Genomic DNA, 17,371 nt, shown 5'->3' with positions numbered 1-17,371 from the left:
ACATTTTCTCAGGAGAATCAACATCTCAGCCAATGCCTGAAGCATAATTAAAAGCTGCAACTATGACGACAAGCGTGTGTGCTGGTCTGTCCGCAGGCCCCTGTGTCTGTGGCTTCCTGAATGCCTCCATCCATGTTGGAATCCCCTTCAGTCTCGCTTTCTGTAGGGCCAATGTGGCCCACCACTTTTTCTGTGATGTTCCAGCAGGCATGGTTCTCTCTTGCTCAGATAGGCATGTTGGTGAGATGGTTCTTGTTTATGTCGGCAGTTTCAACATCTTCTTTGCTCTCCTGGTTATCTTAATATCCTACGTATTCATATTTATCACCGGTCTGGAGAGGCACTCCTCTGCAGGATACCAGAAGGCTTTATCCACCTGTGCCTCCCACCTGGCAGCAGTCTCCATCCTCTATGGTGCAGTCATCACGATGTACTCACAGCCCAGCTCCAGTCATTCCATGGACACTGACAAAATTGCGTCCGTGTTCTATACTGTGATCATCCCCATGCTGAACCCTTTGGTCTATAGTCTGAGCAACAAGGAGGTCAAGAGTGCTTTCAAGAAGAGGATTGCGAAGGCAAGATTGTCTCTAAGATTGTCATTTTAACATTTCAGAATACATAATGATCCAGTTTACTCTGCTCAGATTTTTCCCATGCACTGAGTCACATGCAGAAATTAAGTCCTGGATAACACCCTTATTTTTTTCTAAAGTATATTGTCTAGAATAAGGAAACATTGTGTTCAGAAATGCAACAACTAAATGAAGATGGCCAAAGAGAAGCATAAAATATTTTGGTTCTGCTTGTCAAAAGGCTTGTTAAGGACCTTTCCATGTCCCGCATGCGCTCCAGCATACAGGTAAAGCCGGAAAACAAGCAGCCCGTGAATAGACATGCATGCCTGTGCCCTGTAGACCCACATGCACGCAGGAGAAGAAAATGGCAGGAGACAGATGGAGAGGGCTTGTTTTTACTAAAAATAATGTGAATAGTGACTTAGTGGATTAAAATATAAATTTATATCTAATATTACTTTCTTTAGCTGAATATCTGTTCTAAAAGTCTTAGTCTGAGAAAAAAATAATGAACTTTTGATGAAACTATGTGCTTATTTTGTTGGTGTAGTTTACTGACAGATGTATAAACATACCATCTTAAGTGAATTAATAATTGTCTTGATTGAGTCATTTTATTAAGCTGAATTTTCACATCACAGTTTTCAAAAGGTTACAATAGCCACAGTACAAGAAAAATGGAGGAAAAAATAATATAATAATTTTTAAATTTTTTCATCCATGACTAGCAACATTCACCTTTTTTAAAAAATGCACTGAGACAGCAATAACATTGTATATTTTTCTGTTTGCAGTTGCTTTAAAATAAGCTAATGCTGCTTACTAATTCCCTTTAAGTGGTTTATAGCATTATCTAAGTTTCATATCATTGTTGTTACTGTTTAGTTGCTAGGTCATGTCCAGCTCTTGCAACCCCATGGACTATATGGCCCACCAGGCTCCTCTGTCCATGGGATTTCCCAGGCAAGAATACTAGAGTTGGTTGCTATTTCCTTCTCCAGGGGCTCTTCTTGACCCAGGGATTGCACCCATATCTCGTGCACTGGCAGATGGATTCTTTACCACTGGAACCACCAGAGAAATCCCAAGTCTCATGTGTACAATGTTATATTTCCACTTCTGTATACAGTACAGTGCATTCATCCCTGAAAGTCTAGTTTCTACTCATCACCATACAGCTTACTTCCTTTAACCACTTCACCCAGCCCCTAGCCCTCTTCACCTCTAGAAGCCACTATTCTATTGTTCTACTTGTGTATTTGCTTTTATTTGGTTTGGTTTGTTCGGCCATAAAGAGAATTAAAACTTGCCATTTACTATAACATGGATGGGCCTAGAGGGTATTATGCTAAGTAAAATAAGTCAGAGAAAGAAAGACAAGAAAGACAAATGCTGCACATTTTCAATTACAAGTGGAATAAAACAGTAAAACAAATAAATGAATGTAACAAAACTGAAACAGACTCACAAATGCGAGACCAAACTATTGGTTACTAGTGCGGAGAAGCCAAGGAAAAGGGGCAAGGGAGAGGAAGGAGATTAAGAAGCATGAACTAGGATATAACACAGAGCGCACGGAACAGAGCCCATATTTTATAACTTTAGATTGAGTATGATCTGGAGACCGACTGAATCACTGTTGTGTACCCCAAACTAATACAATATTGCAAATCAACTGTACTTCAATGCAAAATAAGAAAATGAATAAAATAAAGAGTATTAATAGCCAAGCCATGCCTTGGACCCAAGACAACCCTTGAATCTACATTGCGTGGTTCCTAAGACTAATCTGCATTGCTGCTCAGCTCTCAGTCGTGTCTGACTGCAACACACCAGGCTTCCCTGTCCTTCACCGTCTCCCAGAGCTTGCTCAAACTCATGTCCATTGAGTCGGTGATGCCATCCAACCATCTCATCCTCTGTCTTTCCCAGCATCAGGGTCTTTTCAAATGAGTCAGCTCTCCGCATCAGGTGGCCAATGTATTGGAGCTTCAACATCAGTCCTTTCAATGAATATTCAGGGTTGATTGGCTTTAAGTATATTTAGATCAAATTTAATTTAACAAAATTTTCAACTTCACCTTGTCAAGGATTCACATTGAAGTAAAAGATAAGTGCACAGAACATGTGTAGAGGAACTGGATCAACGAGGGCATGTCCATCAGCAGAGGCGACTCTGAGAGGACGGCGTAGCATTGTGCGTGGAGGACAGGCTCTGGGGTAAGGCACACACCAGGCTTCCATTATCTCCCTTAAGGCATTGTGAAAGTGAAAGTGAAGTCGCTCAGTCCTGCCCAGCTCTTTGCAACCCCATGGACTGTAGCCTACCAGGCTCCTCGGTCCATGGGATTCTCCGGGCAAGAATAGTGGACTGGGCTGCCATGCCCTCTCCAGAGAATCTTCCTGATCCAGGGATCGAACCCATGTCTCTTATATCTCCTGCATTGGCAGTCTGGTTCTTTAGAACTAGAGCCACCTGGAAAGCTCTCATTTGGACTAGGCATATGGAGAAGGAAACGGCAACCAACTCCAGTGTTCTTGCCTAGAGAATCCCAGGGACGGGGCAGCCTGGTGGGCTGCCATCTATGGGGTCACACAGAGTCGGACACGACTGAAGTGACTTAGCAGTAGCAGTATGTCCAAATCCACTAGAGAAAGAAATTGCAGCCCACTCCAGTATTCTTGCTGGAGAATCCTATGGACAGAGGAGAACTGGAGGGTTTTAGTCCATGGGGTAGCCAAGAGTCGGACACGACTGAGCAAATAAACAGCAAACAGCATGTCCAAACCCACAGCGTGTAGAACACGCAGAGAGAACCAAGCTATAGAGTTTGGATGATTATTTTATCTTTTTAAAAATTATGATGGCAACATGTTGATTTAACAAAAATGACTCAGTCAAGACAGAAATACTGATTCATTTAAGATATGATATTTATGTATCTCTCAGCAAAATGTGCCGAAAGAGTAGATGCTTTCATTTAAAAGACTATAATTTATCCTTCTAATCAGAATATTAAAACAGTTATTTCACAAAAGAAATAACTGCTATTAGACACAATTTTATACTGAATATCTCAACTAACAATTTAAATTATTTTTATCAAAAACTAGCCATGCTCCGTTTACCTCTGACAAATTTCCCATTCCAGTGTGTACGTGCCCATAATAATGACAAATCAAATATATCAGTACATAATTAGTACTTTACCACACAATGAATCAAATATCAGAAGTAAGTTTTGACAAACAGGTCCCAAATTTTCTAATGCTTTTCCTTAGCTATCTTCATTCAGATATTGAATTTCTGAATATGTTTTCTTTTTACCAAAATCAGACTTTTGAAAAGATAAGGATGTCATCTCAGGAATTTAAATGCAGTGTGGTGCTTAAAAAAAGTAACTCATTGCATGGGGAAAATCTGAGAGGAATTAATGAAGGTTGCTGTACTTACTGGGCTTCCCAGGTGGCGCTGGTGATAAAGAGCCCACCTGCCAGTGCAGGAAACGGAGATGTGAGCTCCATCTCTGGGTCAGGAAGATCCCGTCTTAGGAAATGGCAACCCACTCCAGTATTCTTGCCTGGAAAATTCTGTGGGCAGAGGAGCCTGGTGGGCTGCAGCCCATGGGACCACAAAGAGCTGGGCATGACTGAGCAACTGAGCACACACTGGACACACTGCAATGGTAGAATCTGTAGAAAATGTTGCCTTCTCAGTGACTGTCTTGAACGCATCCTTGACCTCCATGTTCCCCAGACTATACCCCACAGAGGTCAGCATGGGGATGAGCACAGAACAGAACACAGACGCCACTTTGTCTAGGTCCGTGGAGTGCCTGGAGCTGAGCTGTAAGTCCGTGAAGATGATGGTCCTGTAGAAGATGGAGACAGCAGTGCGGTGGGAAGTGCAGGTGGACAAAGCCTTTTGATGCCCCTGAGCTGAGTGCCTCTTCAAGATATTTACAAATAAATAGATAGGAAATCAATATAATCAGAAGAGCAAAAGAGACATTAAAGCTCATGATGGAAACAAGAACCGCTTCATTAATGTGCTGATCAGACCTAGAGAGCGCCAGGACACCTGGAACGTCACAGCCTGATGGGCTACGTGGGACTTGCATAAAGAAGGACCGATTATGTCCCCAGCATGGAAAGAGGCATTCGGAAACCTGCAAACATGGGGTCCCACGGTCAGATGTGCACACACAGGTGGTGTCCTGGCGGTGTGTTATTCCAGGGCTTGCCTACTGCTGAGTAGCGGTCATAAACCGCTGAGGCCAGAAGGCAAGGCTCCACACTTGCAAAGGCTACAGAGAAGAATATTTGAGCAGCACGGGCGTTGTAGGAGACGATCTTGTCTCCAGTGAGTAATCCAGCCTTTACTATGGGAGTGACAGCTGAGGAGGAAGCAGAGTTCGCCAGAGACAGGTTACAAGAAAAAGTGCCCAGGATTGCGCAGACAAGAGTCCAAGAGAGGCAATGTGACCATTCCCAGGTTTCAATCACACTGATGAGGTAAATGATAGCAAGCATGATAAACAGGAGGCTCTACAGCTCTGGGGCACTCTTAGTCAAAGGAGGAGGGCCTGTGTCACTTCCATCTTGGTCTCCATCGATGCTGTTTGGGAATTATGAGAGGTACTGTAGCAGTGAGAAATAAAGGGGGAAAGTGACACACAAAAAAGAAATTGCAAAGAAATTTAAATGCATTATCATTAACAATTTCTACTTCCAAATTATCCTGATCTAATATTCAGAACTCTACATGTGAATGTGTGTGTGAGTACGTGTGTGCTGCTGGGTGTGTGTGTGTGTACAATGTGTAGTACTATTATTTTATTTTGCTATTAAAGGAGTTAGAGATTTGAGAGATTATATGATATTCTACAATTCTATTGATAGTCTAAAAGATTCAAGACTGAAGCCTAATTTTCAAATAATCAAAATCCAGGAGCTTTTAGTCACCTCACTGTCAACACATATAAAAGTACCAATAAATATAAGGATGGTAAAAGGTTAAATTGCTGTTAGATCGTGCTAATTTATTTATCTCCTTTTGTTCTCTGTGTAGTTTAAAGAATAATCCCTTCACACTTATCCTTTTTTTAACTTTAATAAGAGACCAACTGTTAATGAACAAGAAAAAAATATCACTACCTGCTCAATCAGAGCACCATCTGTCTTATTTTTTATTCATCTTCTTTAGGGAAGCAACAGGAGGGTACATAAGTACCACTAAATTTCTCACCAGTGGAAATTTTGATATTAAGACTCCAATCTCAAATCACTATCTTGGAAAAAAGGTTCGAAACATCATTTCTATGCTCAAAAAACTCATAGTATGTATACGCTTCCCATTGTTTTTGCATGAATTACACTTTTCACTAATGGTGTTTATGGAATAATTATCTCACTCCTTGAAGAGAAGGGACAGTCAATCCTGAATAGTGAGTGTGAAATCAGAAATTCAGCCATGAAATAATGCCTAAATAATGATAAAGAAGCTGAACTGTAGGTAGTGGTCAAAAAATGCCAAGTACTTTAAGACAGTGAAAGATCAAGGATGAAACACTAACAAGGACCCAGGAACCAGGACTAACAGGGCCCCAAGAACCCAGATTCAAGTCCCAAATCCACCATTAATTCTTGCTGTGCTCTTGAAGGTACCACTTTCTCCTAGTTTGTAAAATAAGCATTGTGAAATTACTCCTCCCGTAGCTTACAGAATTGTGTCTGTAAATAGCAAATAAGGGAAAGTGTACTGAAAAACTCAGTAGAGAGGGTTACCATTTTAAAGTTATTCAACATAAATTTTATCTTGAGGTGATTTCCTTGGCAATAATGTCGGCTCATAGCAATTCCTCAGGTAGGAGGAAGACCTGTGTGCAAGGACAATGATTAACATTCGGTGAGTGTATGCTAACCAAGGAGCTTGGCACGCAGTCAAGTCCCTCTAAATTGAGGTTGCTTGGAGTGGTGTTGGTATTTCAGGGGCTGGTGTAAGGGAACCAGGAGTGAATTGTAGAGACATGGAGCTCTCCACCGGTACCCCTATGGGACCATCTACTGCTCCTCACCCCAACTTCCCAGAGAAGAAGTAACTGAACACCCTGTGGGGACCTATTGCATATGAGCGTGCATGCATATTTTGGTATTATTTGCTGTTCTTTTTTTTTTCTTTAAATGCATAATTGCAAAACTGCAAAATCCACAAATTTGTGTGTATTATTCCAATAATTTAAATATGTATAGCTATCTAACCATTTATAGAACACTTCTACCATGTAAATGAAACCCATGGTTCTTTGCGGTCCACTCCTTCTCCTAGCCACTGCCCCTGGAAACTACGTAATTGTTTTCTGTGTATAATTTTTTAGCAGTACCCCATTCTTTTGACATTACAGATTGTTTGTTACTCAGTTGAGGAGCGTTATGTTGGTTTAGTGTTTGGTGATTATGAATAAAGCTGATCTACACATATAAAAGGCCCTACGGACAGAGGAGCCTGGTAGGCTGCAGTCCATGGGGTCACGGAGAGTCGGACACGACTGAGCGACTTCGCTTTCGCTTTTCATTTTCATGCATTGGAGAGGGAAATGGCAGCCCACTCCAGTGTTCTTGTCTGGAGAATCCCGGGGATGGGGGAGCCTGGTGAGCTGCCATCTCTGGGGTCGCAGAGTCGGACACGACTGAAGCGACTTAGGAGCAGCAGCAGCAACACATATACCCTAAAGAGTTTTTCCACAAATATAAGTTTTTATTTCATTTAAGTAAATACCTGTGAGAAAGATAGCTTGGCCATACAGTAAATATATGCATAATTTAAAAAGAACGTCAAATAGTTTTCCGACTTTGTTCAACCAGCTGGTTCTCACCTGCAATGCATTCCGCTAGTTTCATATCTTTCCCAGGGCTCAAAGTTTTATTGTGTTTTAAAATTTAACTCTTGTCTCATATCTTTTCTTGCTCTTTCACAAAGATGTCTCAAAGAAATCTCAGAAAATCCTCTTTAAAATCCACATTTGCCTTACCACCACAGCTCTGTCTTAGGAATTTTTTTTCAACAAAGGAATTAGATCCATGATTTCGTCTGTCCTCTTGCCTCTGATCTCACACTCCACCAAAAGACATCACACTGATTTTAGTGCAGCAAATCTAGTGGTCACGCATTTGTTCTATGCATGGAGATGGCGTCACCCTAAATTTAAGTAATTTACTTAACTCCTCCAAACTCCAGTTTCTCATCTGTAAAGAGGGAGATAATAGTATATAAATGTCAAAGGATTGTTAGGAAGATCATGAGATAGCATCTATACCAAGGAGGGTGCAATTTCCAGGAATATCAGGTGTTCCCTAAGGTTAAATATTACTCTTTACTTATTCTCAAAAATCGGTATAGGAATTTTCACAAATATATTGGTGCTCAAACATCTGATTAGCTTTCCCTCACATGTGACTGCTCCATTGCAACTCAGCAGAGATATTTACTAATTGTAGAAAATGGACTTTGGAAAAATGCATCATGTCAGGGTGGGTGAAAGCGTATGTATGATACACTAGCTGTCTCTTCTCCTGACAGACTGAGGAGGCTCAATTTTCTAGCTCAGTTTGCTGCTGTGGATGATGACGCTTTCATTAACAGACGTCTTTTAGTGACCACATTCAGAAGCGCTCTTTTTCACAAAGCAAACTGTAATGGACATAGCAGCATACTGAGAAGCAGATCTGTGAGAGGCTGAATAATGTCTCCAAAGAAATGAGTCCCTAGTATCTTGGACCTTTATATGGCTACTGTTATGACTGAATCATGTCCATCCTCCCCAAATTTAACATAGTGAAGATATAGCCCTTAATGTGACTGTTTTGGAGACAGGGATGACAAAGAGGTAGTGAAATTATATAAGGTCATAACAATTGGCTAATCCGATAGAACTTCTGCCTTATAAGTAGAGGGAAAAGTATCAGAGTTCTCTTTCTCTACCATGTGGGGGCGCAGTGAAAAGACTGGCATCTGCAAGCCACAAAGCAATTCCTCACCAGGAATTGAATTGCCCAGCACTTTGATCTTGCAATTCCCAGCCTCCAGTAATGTAAGAAAGGCAGTGTCTGTTGTTAAGTCACCCAGTCTGCGGCATGCAGTTACGGAAGTCCACGCTGACTAATACAGCTATCTTCTGTGACAAACACTTTGCAGTTGTGATTAAGTTAACAGCATTGACATGGGAAATTAACCCAGATTATTCGGTGGGTCCTAAATGCAATAGCCAGTGTTCTTTAAAGAGATAAGGCAGGAAAACGGCAGATTAAGGAATTCCACAGAAATGCCAAGAGAGCAAGCAGAAATCTCCAGAATCAAATTTTCATCCTAACTCTGAAAAACGTTCAAACGTTTAGAGCAATTAACAAACACTAAATCATAAAAATCATGACTTAACCATGCAGTTTCAGTCAGTTCACTCACTCAGTCATGTCCAGCTCTTTGCGACCCCATGAACTGCAGCATGCCAGGCTTCCCTGTCCATCACCAACTCCCAGAGCTTGCTCAAACTCATGTCCATCTAGTTGGTGATGCCATCCAACCAATCTCATCCTCTGTCGTCCCCTTCTCCTCCCACTTTCAATCTTGCCCAGCATCAGGGTCTTTTCCAATGAGTCAGCTCTTCGCACCTGGTGGCCAAAGTATTGGAGTTTCAGCTTCAACATCAGTTCTTTCAATGAACACCCAGGACTGATCTCCTTTCGGATGGACTGGTTGGATCTCCCTTGGATCTCCAAGGGACTCTCAAGAGTCTTCTCCAACACCACAGTTCAAAAACATCAGTTCTTCGGAGCTCAGCTTTCTTTATAGTCCAACTCTCACATCCATACATGACCACTGGAAAAACCATAGCTTTGACTAGATACACCTTTCTCGGCAAAGTAATGTCTCTGCTTTTTTAATATGCTGTCTAGGTTGGTCATAGCTTTTCTTCCAAGAAGCAACAGTCTTTTAATTTCATGACAGCAGTCACCATCTGCAGTGATTTTGGAGCCCCCCAAAAATAAAATTTGTATATGTCAAACCCATAACTGACCTCAAGGCAAAGGAACAGAGGCTTCTGAAACCTCACATAACAAAGTATACACTCTTAAAAAAAATAGTGTAGAAAACTCTCTGTGAAAGGATTACAACCCACAGCAAGCAGCGACAACAGCATAACAACCCTGGGAGGAGAAAGATTCTGATCTCTGGAGTTACCACACTATAATATTCCAAACGTCCAGTTTTCAACCAAAAAAAAAAGACATTTAAAAAACACGAAAGTATGTTGCATGTACATAAAAATAGAAATTAACAGAAGCACAGACGTTGGACTTACTAGTGAAAGATTTTAAATCAATTGTCTTAAATATCCTTAAAGAATTTAATTAAATATAGAATAAAAGTTTAAAGGAATATTGAGAATGCTTTTTCAACAAATAGAGAATATCAACAAGACATTATAATGGAACCAATAGATTTGGAGTTGAAAAATATAATAAATGACAGTTAAATGTAGTCCTACAATAAATGTAGGATAAGGATGTGTTAGTAATGTTGACTGCTATAATCATTTCACTATATGTAGAATAAATCTTTGTGTTTTATACCTTACATTTATATAATTTTTATTTTTAAATTAAATTAAAAATAAGTACAAAGATCAAACTTTTTAGATGCTAGAGAAAATACCTAGTTAAGACCACTATAATAAAATACCAAAGATTACACAATAAACACTTATCTCTTGTGCTTCAAAAAGCTGAGAAGTCCAAGATCGAGTAGCTGGTCAATTTATATCTGACAAGAACATCTTTTTAGTCTTGCAGATGGCTAACTTCTTGCTATATCCTCACATGGTGAAGAGAGAGAGCTCTTAATGTCTCTTCCTTTCTTTTTAAGCGCATTTCAATTCAGTTCAGTTCAGTTGCTCAGTCGTGTCTGACTCTTTGTGACCCCATGAATCGCAGCACGCCAGGCATCCCTGTCCATCACCAACTCCCGGAGTTCACTCAGACTCACGTCCATCGAGTCTATGAAGCCATCCAGCCATCTCATCCTCGGTCGTCCCCTTCTCCTCCTGCCCCCAATCCCTCCTAGCATCAGAGTCTTTTCCAATGAGTCAACTCTTTGCATGAGGTGGCCAAAGTACTGGAGTTTCAGCTTTAGCATCATTCCTTCCAAAGAAATCCCAGGGCTGATCCCCTTCAGAATGGACTGGTTGGATCTCCTTGCAGTCCAAGGGACTCTCAAGAGTCTTCTCCAACACCACAGTTCAAAAGCATCAATTCTTCGGCACTCAGCCTTCTTCACAGTCCAACTCTCACATCCATACATGACCACAGGAAAAACCATAGCCTTGACTAGACGGACCTTTGTTGGCAAAGTAATGTCTCTGCTTTTGAATATGCTGTCTAAATAAAGGCGTTTAGTCCCCAGCTTATTAACTCCCCACCTTCACGATCAAATCTAACTGTCGATGCCTCTCGGTGCTGCATCTCCAGATGCCATGGCACTGCGTATTAGGGCTTCAGCATAAGAACTGAGAGGAGACACAAAAAATTCACCCGTTGCAGAGGGAGACACAGCATAGTAATAACAGTGATTGTCTTAAATCAGTTTTCTTATTTCAAAAAAAATTGAAGTGATTATTCAGTGGCCTGATAGCTTTTAAAAAAATAGGACAAAATAAATATCAATCTAGATTTCTACAGCCAGATAAACTACTATTTGAATGTGATGGCAAAATCAAACATTATCAGAGATACAAAGGTCAAAAGTCAACATACTATCCACAGGTGCAGAAGTTCAGTGAAAGTGCTTCGGCAGGAGGTAAGAGGTCAGTTCATCAGACTGGGGAATTTGGAAGAAGAGTAGAGCCTAATGTGTTCTTTCTTTTTCTTCATTCTTATCTGCAGCAAAGGCGTCTTTTGATCTTCTATCCTGCTTTGTTTATGTAGAAAAAGTAATGGGAGAGAAACTGCCCAACAAAGGAGAGACCACTAATCCTAGGATAAATAGTGGGTTAGATTTTCCATAAGCAGACCCAGGGTCAAGGATTTGATTTCAGGAAATTCCCTGAGGGTCCAGCGGTTAGGACCCTGCACTTTCACTGCTGAGGTCCCAGGTTCAACCCCTGGTTGGGGAACTAAGATCCCGCAAGCTGAGTAATGTGGCTAAAAAAAGGAGAGGGGGGATTTCATCTCAAATAGTTGTATTTTACAGTTAACAGAAGAAAGCACTGATTGGGTAGCAAGCAAGTGAATCAGGAACAGAAACTTGGCCAATACAGGCATCTTGAGCGAGTGTGTTACCTGTGTGGACAACTAGGGCTCAGTTACACCAGGGGTCACTTGAAGACTGTATAGACATGCCTCAGAGCTTTAGTACCTGAAAGATGAAGAATCCGAGGGATTTATCATTCTGCCTCTATCTGCCAACTACTGATGCCTGCCACCAGAGAAATTATATGGTTCATACATAGACTTCACATATTCTAGCATCAAAAAATAAGCCCTCATTGTAAGAGCTGATACTCTACACAGACAAACTGATTGCCATCGGTTTGTAGACAGGGTACCACTAGCCTATACAAGAGGGTAGTTCCAGATCTGAAGAAGCCCATCTTCCTAGAGACCTAAACCAAAATTTTAAATTATCAGTATTAAAGTTGATTTAATTCCCATCTTTCTTATCCCTGTGCCATATCTGTGTGTTCACTGCAAACCCATAAAAGAAATCAAGATATTGTTTGTCAGTCTCCTAACACTTGCAGTAGTCTAATCTTTGGCTAGAATATTTTTAAAAAAGGAAAATGTTTTGTCCATAAAAACAAAATAAAATTTTAGTAGAGACTCTGATTCTGGGAAAGATTGAAGGCAGGAGGAGAAGGAGACGACAGAGGAAGAGATGGTTGGATGGTATAACTGACTCAATAGACATGAGTTTGAGCAAGCTCCAGGAGCCAGTGATGGACAGGGAAGCCTGGTGTGCTGCAGTCCATGGGGTCACAAAGAATTGGACACAACTGAGCAGAGGAACCAGAGATCAAATTGCCAACATCCACTGGATCATGGAAAAAGCAAGAGAGTTCCAGAAAAACATCTATTTCTGCTTTACTCACTATGCCAAAGCCTTTGACTCTGTGGATCACAATAAAGTGTGGAAAATTCTGAGAGAGATGGGAATACCAGACCACCTGACCTGCCTCTTGAGAAACCTGTATGCAGGTCAGGAAGCAACAGTTAGAACTGGACAGGGAACAACAGACTGGTTCCAAATAGGAAAAGGAGTCCGTCAAGGCTGTATATTGTCACCCTGCTTATTTAACTTATATGCAGAGTACATCATGAGAAACGCTGGGCTGGAAGAAGCACAAGCTGGAATCAAGATTGCCGGGAGAAATATCAATAACCTCAGATATGCAGATGACACCACCCTTAAGGCAGAAAGTGAAGAGGAACTAAAAAGCCTCTTGATGAAAGTCAAAGTGGAGAGTGAAAAAGTTGGCTTAAAGCTCAACATTCAGAAAACGAAGATCTTGGCATCTGGTCCCATCACTTCATGGGAAATAGTGGAAACAATGTCAGACTTTATATTTCTGGCCTCCAAAATCACTGCAGATGGTGACTGCAGCCATGAAATTAAAAGACGCTTACTCTTTGGAAGAAAAGTTATGACCAACCTAGATAGCATATTCAAAAGCAGAGACATTACTTTGCCGACTAAGGTCCGTCTAGTCAAGGCTATGGTTTTCCTGTGGTCATGTATGGATGTGAGAGTAGGACTGTGAAGAAGGCTGAGTGCCGAAGAATTGATGCTTTTGAACTGTGGTGTTGGAGAAGACTCTTGAGGGTCCCTTGGACTGCAAGGAGATCCAACCAGTCCATTCTGAAGGAGATCAGCCCTGGGTGTTTATTGGAAGGACTGATGCTAAAGCTGAAACTCCAATACTTTGGCACCTCATGCAAAGAGTTGACTCATTGGAAAAGACTCTGATGCTGGGAGGGATTGGGGGCAGGAGGAGAAGGGGACAACAGAGGATGAGATGGCTAGATGGCACCACCGACTCGATGGACATGGGAGTTGGTGATGGACAGGGAGGCCTGGCGTGCTGCAACTCATGGTATCACAAAGAGTCAGACACGACTGAGCGACTGAACTGAACTGAGCCACTGAACTGAACTGAACTGATAGTTCAAGTCTCAACAGTCACAATAAATTAAATGGATTAAATCTGCTGTTCATGTACATAAATTACATCTTAGTAAAATATTGGGAGGAGGGTGACATGAGTTGCTGAAAAATGCATCCATGTGCTCCTCAACATACCAAGCTATGTCCCTGTGGGCAGTTGAATTGTTTCTTCCCCAGATAAGTGAGGAAAGAAAAATTGACTGCTCTCATAGGACACCTGCTCCCCCAAGAGCAATGTACCTTTATAATTTTCTCCTGGCTCCCATTTATTAGTCTCAAATCTTATGATGGCACCACATGGCATTGGTTTTTAAGGGCTAGACTCTGAGCAGAGGCCATTTGTTCATCAGTGAAAGCTAATACATTTTAGTCAACACATTGGCCTTTCCTTCAGCTACTTATAGAGAGTCTTTAAAGACAGCAGGGGAAAAGCCCTATGGTAAAAAACTGTATTCATTATTGTTGAAAGGAAGAGGTCTAAGGTCTTTTATAGACCAACTCTCGTTTGCTCTTTATAGGCAAAATACTGCAAAGTATGTGGGAGTGACAACTTTATTATTTCTTTTTTTAATGTCTTAAATAAAAAGGCTGAACTTGGCAGAAGGTAAATAATTCTTCCAAATACTCAGAAAAACCCACTAGATGTGAGACTTGAACTCAAGCTTCCTAGCTCCATATTAATTATCTTTTCTTCATTTCTTTATGATTCAGGGACATTGGAACTTTTGAAGCAGATCGTGACAATCTCCCCAAATAATTTTGAGGGTGATTTCTGACTTCAGATTCATATTTCAAGATTGCCTTTTCCTTTTCTCAAAGAACATGGCAAGCGCCTATATTCAATATTCATTTTTAGTGAAAAATGCAATTCATGTAGAAGCAGGCACATATTTTATGAGTTTCTGAGCTCATCTCTGGCTCTTTGAATACTTTTCCAAAGTCATCATATGGATCTAGTATTTGAATGTAAAAATATTTCAGTCAGGATGTAGTACAGTAATATTTAGGATATGTCAAGCTGCTTTCCCTCAGAGACCGAGCAAAAACCTAGATTAAATGATGCTCTGTTTGAATGGGTCATAAACGCATGTTGCTTTTCTATGCCATGCCCTCCTCCAGGGGATCTTAGGAGCTCATACGTATATGGATAGGAGTATGTATGCACAAACTCTCCTTCTCCTGTCTAATCTCCTATCTATCCATCCATCCATCCATCACCCAGTCATCCACCCATCTGTCCTCTATATTTCTATCTATCTGCCTGCCCGCTTGTCTGTCTTGTCTGGTTTCTGTCTAGCTGAGAGAGAAACTAGCACATAAGCATTATGTCAGAGCTGTCACTGATCCCCATAAACGTGATTTGCGAATGGATTCATTCTACATATATGACTTCGGACAAGTTAATGCTCCTTTCTGTACATCTGTTTATTAATAGACACAACTAGGAATTTGGCCACATGATCTATGAAGACACCTCAGATACAATAATCTCTAATTCTATAGATAATTTATCTATTATATACTTTTTTCATTCCCATTGTAGCAGTCTAAATAATGGCTCTCAAATATGCCCACATTCTAATACTAGAATGTGTGCTTATGTTCTCTAATGTGGTGACAAGAATTGTGTGCATGTGACTGAATTATTAATTTTAAGAAGCCATTATTTTACTGGATTGTCCATTTGGGCCCAATAAGAATTTACCTGTCATCGTAAAACACAGCAAAGCTAAACAAGAAATTATAGCTTATACTATGATTTGAGTGATGTGTTTATACACAAATACAATCAATACAGACACATGAAGGAATGTGCGGAAGGGCCAGGAAGAAAATGGTAACAAGTAGTAGTTACCAGCAGATAAGGCAATGGCTCCCCACTCCAGTACTCTTGCCTGGAAAATCCCATGGACAGAGGAGCCTGGTGGGCTGCGGTCCATGGGGTCGCTAGGAGTCGGACATGACTGAGCGACTTCACTTTCACTTTTCACTTTCATGCATTGGAGAAGGAAATGGCAACCCACTCCAGTGTTATTGCCTGGAGAACCCCAGGGATGGGGGAGCCTGGTGGGCTGCCGTCTCTGGGGTCACACAGAGTCGGACATGACTGGAGCGATTTAGCAGCATCAGCAGCAGAGTAGTTACCAGAAAATGCATGCCCTCTCAAAGACTTAATGTACAAATTAATTGACTTAAAACATTTGTCTGGCTCTTGAGCAATCTGCGAGGTTAAAGTCAACACCACAGACACGAATTTTCAACCCTCAGTATCTGCAATCCAGCTAAAAGTTGACAGTGATGACTCTAAGAATGAGTCTAAGATAGGAGCCAGTCAACACAAGCTAAAATGGGTATCAAACTAAAAAAACTACTTAAACAAAAGAAGTCTTGCAGATCCCTGGGTTCTTGCGTAGAGTAGTTGAGAAAGCCAGTAATACAAGACAGGAATACAGACTGGGAAACACTGTAAATTAATTAAATAAAAGAAAGGTCCAAGTGGACATAGTATATGAAAAAAGTAGAAATCAAAAATAAAACTACAGTAGTTAAAAACCCATCCACACCTTAAAGCCCTGCATGTTGTCACCAACCTTTTCTAAACCAATAGGCTCCATCATTCTAGCTTAATTATAAGATTATAGATGGTACTCATCAAGATTGCACTGAACACCCACATTGTGTGAACTGCTTGTCATGATTATTCTATTCAACTCTCACAAGAACTCTGAAGTAGGTTCCAATATCACCTTCATTCTATTGATAGATGAAAGGAGATTCAGGAAACTTAGTTTAGGACAAAGGTCTCCCAGGCAGTCAATGGTAGGGTTTATATGGGAATGCGTGTGCCTGTCTCCTCAGAACCCAATATCTTACACCGAATCCCATACCTTCTCTTTAGACCTGATTTTGCTGGGTGTATTTGTCTCTAATGCTCTATGTATCTTACTGCATCTATACACATATTTGTGACTCACTCTACTGTGTCATCCCAAGCATAAAACTTGGTAGAATGGATACCATAATCAAACATAAATTGAATGAAATTAAAACCAATTCAAATTCATTAATGTCGTTTACTTTGGAAACCATTCTGCTGACTCTAAAGCATTGCTCTGTCTCTTAATAGCCATGTAAGCTTGAATAAATTACTCAATCTCTCTGTTGCCATGTTACTTATATATGAATAGTTATAACAACTATCAATTTAATAAGAATAATGAGAGTATTAAATAAATACATGTGAGCACTATAAAAGCATAAGCTCTTGGGCTGCTAATTCGCTTCAGTCATGTCTGACTCTTTGCAACCCTATGGACCGTGGCCCACCAGGCTCCCCATTAAAGGAATCCTCCAGGCAAGAATGCTGGAGTGGTTGCCATGCTCTTCTCCAGGGGATCTTCTGCCCCCAGAGACCCAACCCGCATTTCTTACCTCTTCTGCACTGGTAGGCAGGCTCTGTACCAGTAGCCCCACCTCTTGGAAGACTCAAAAACCTGATTTAGAGATCAATCCATTCCAGGCATATAAGCTTCCAAGCTCATTGTCCCTTCCTGTAACTCAGATTTTTCATATAGGA

At 40.9% G+C, this 17,371-nt stretch overlaps 1 pseudogene; it reads right to left on the bottom strand.

Moving 5' to 3' along the window:
- Positions 1-2,739: 2,739 nt before the first annotated feature.
- Positions 2,740-16,412, bottom strand: LOC101104686 (olfactory receptor 5B2-like; annotated as a pseudogene).
- Between the last annotated feature and the right edge of the window lie 959 nt (positions 16,413-17,371).

Source organism: Ovis aries, chromosome 15 (genome assembly GCF_016772045.2).
Source record: "Ovis aries strain OAR_USU_Benz2616 breed Rambouillet chromosome 15, ARS-UI_Ramb_v3.0, whole genome shotgun sequence".
Taxonomy (NCBI): Eukaryota; Metazoa; Chordata; class Mammalia; order Artiodactyla; family Bovidae; genus Ovis; species Ovis aries.
Note: the sequence above shows the minus strand (reverse complement) of the source record. Positions and strands in the feature narration are given on the sequence as shown.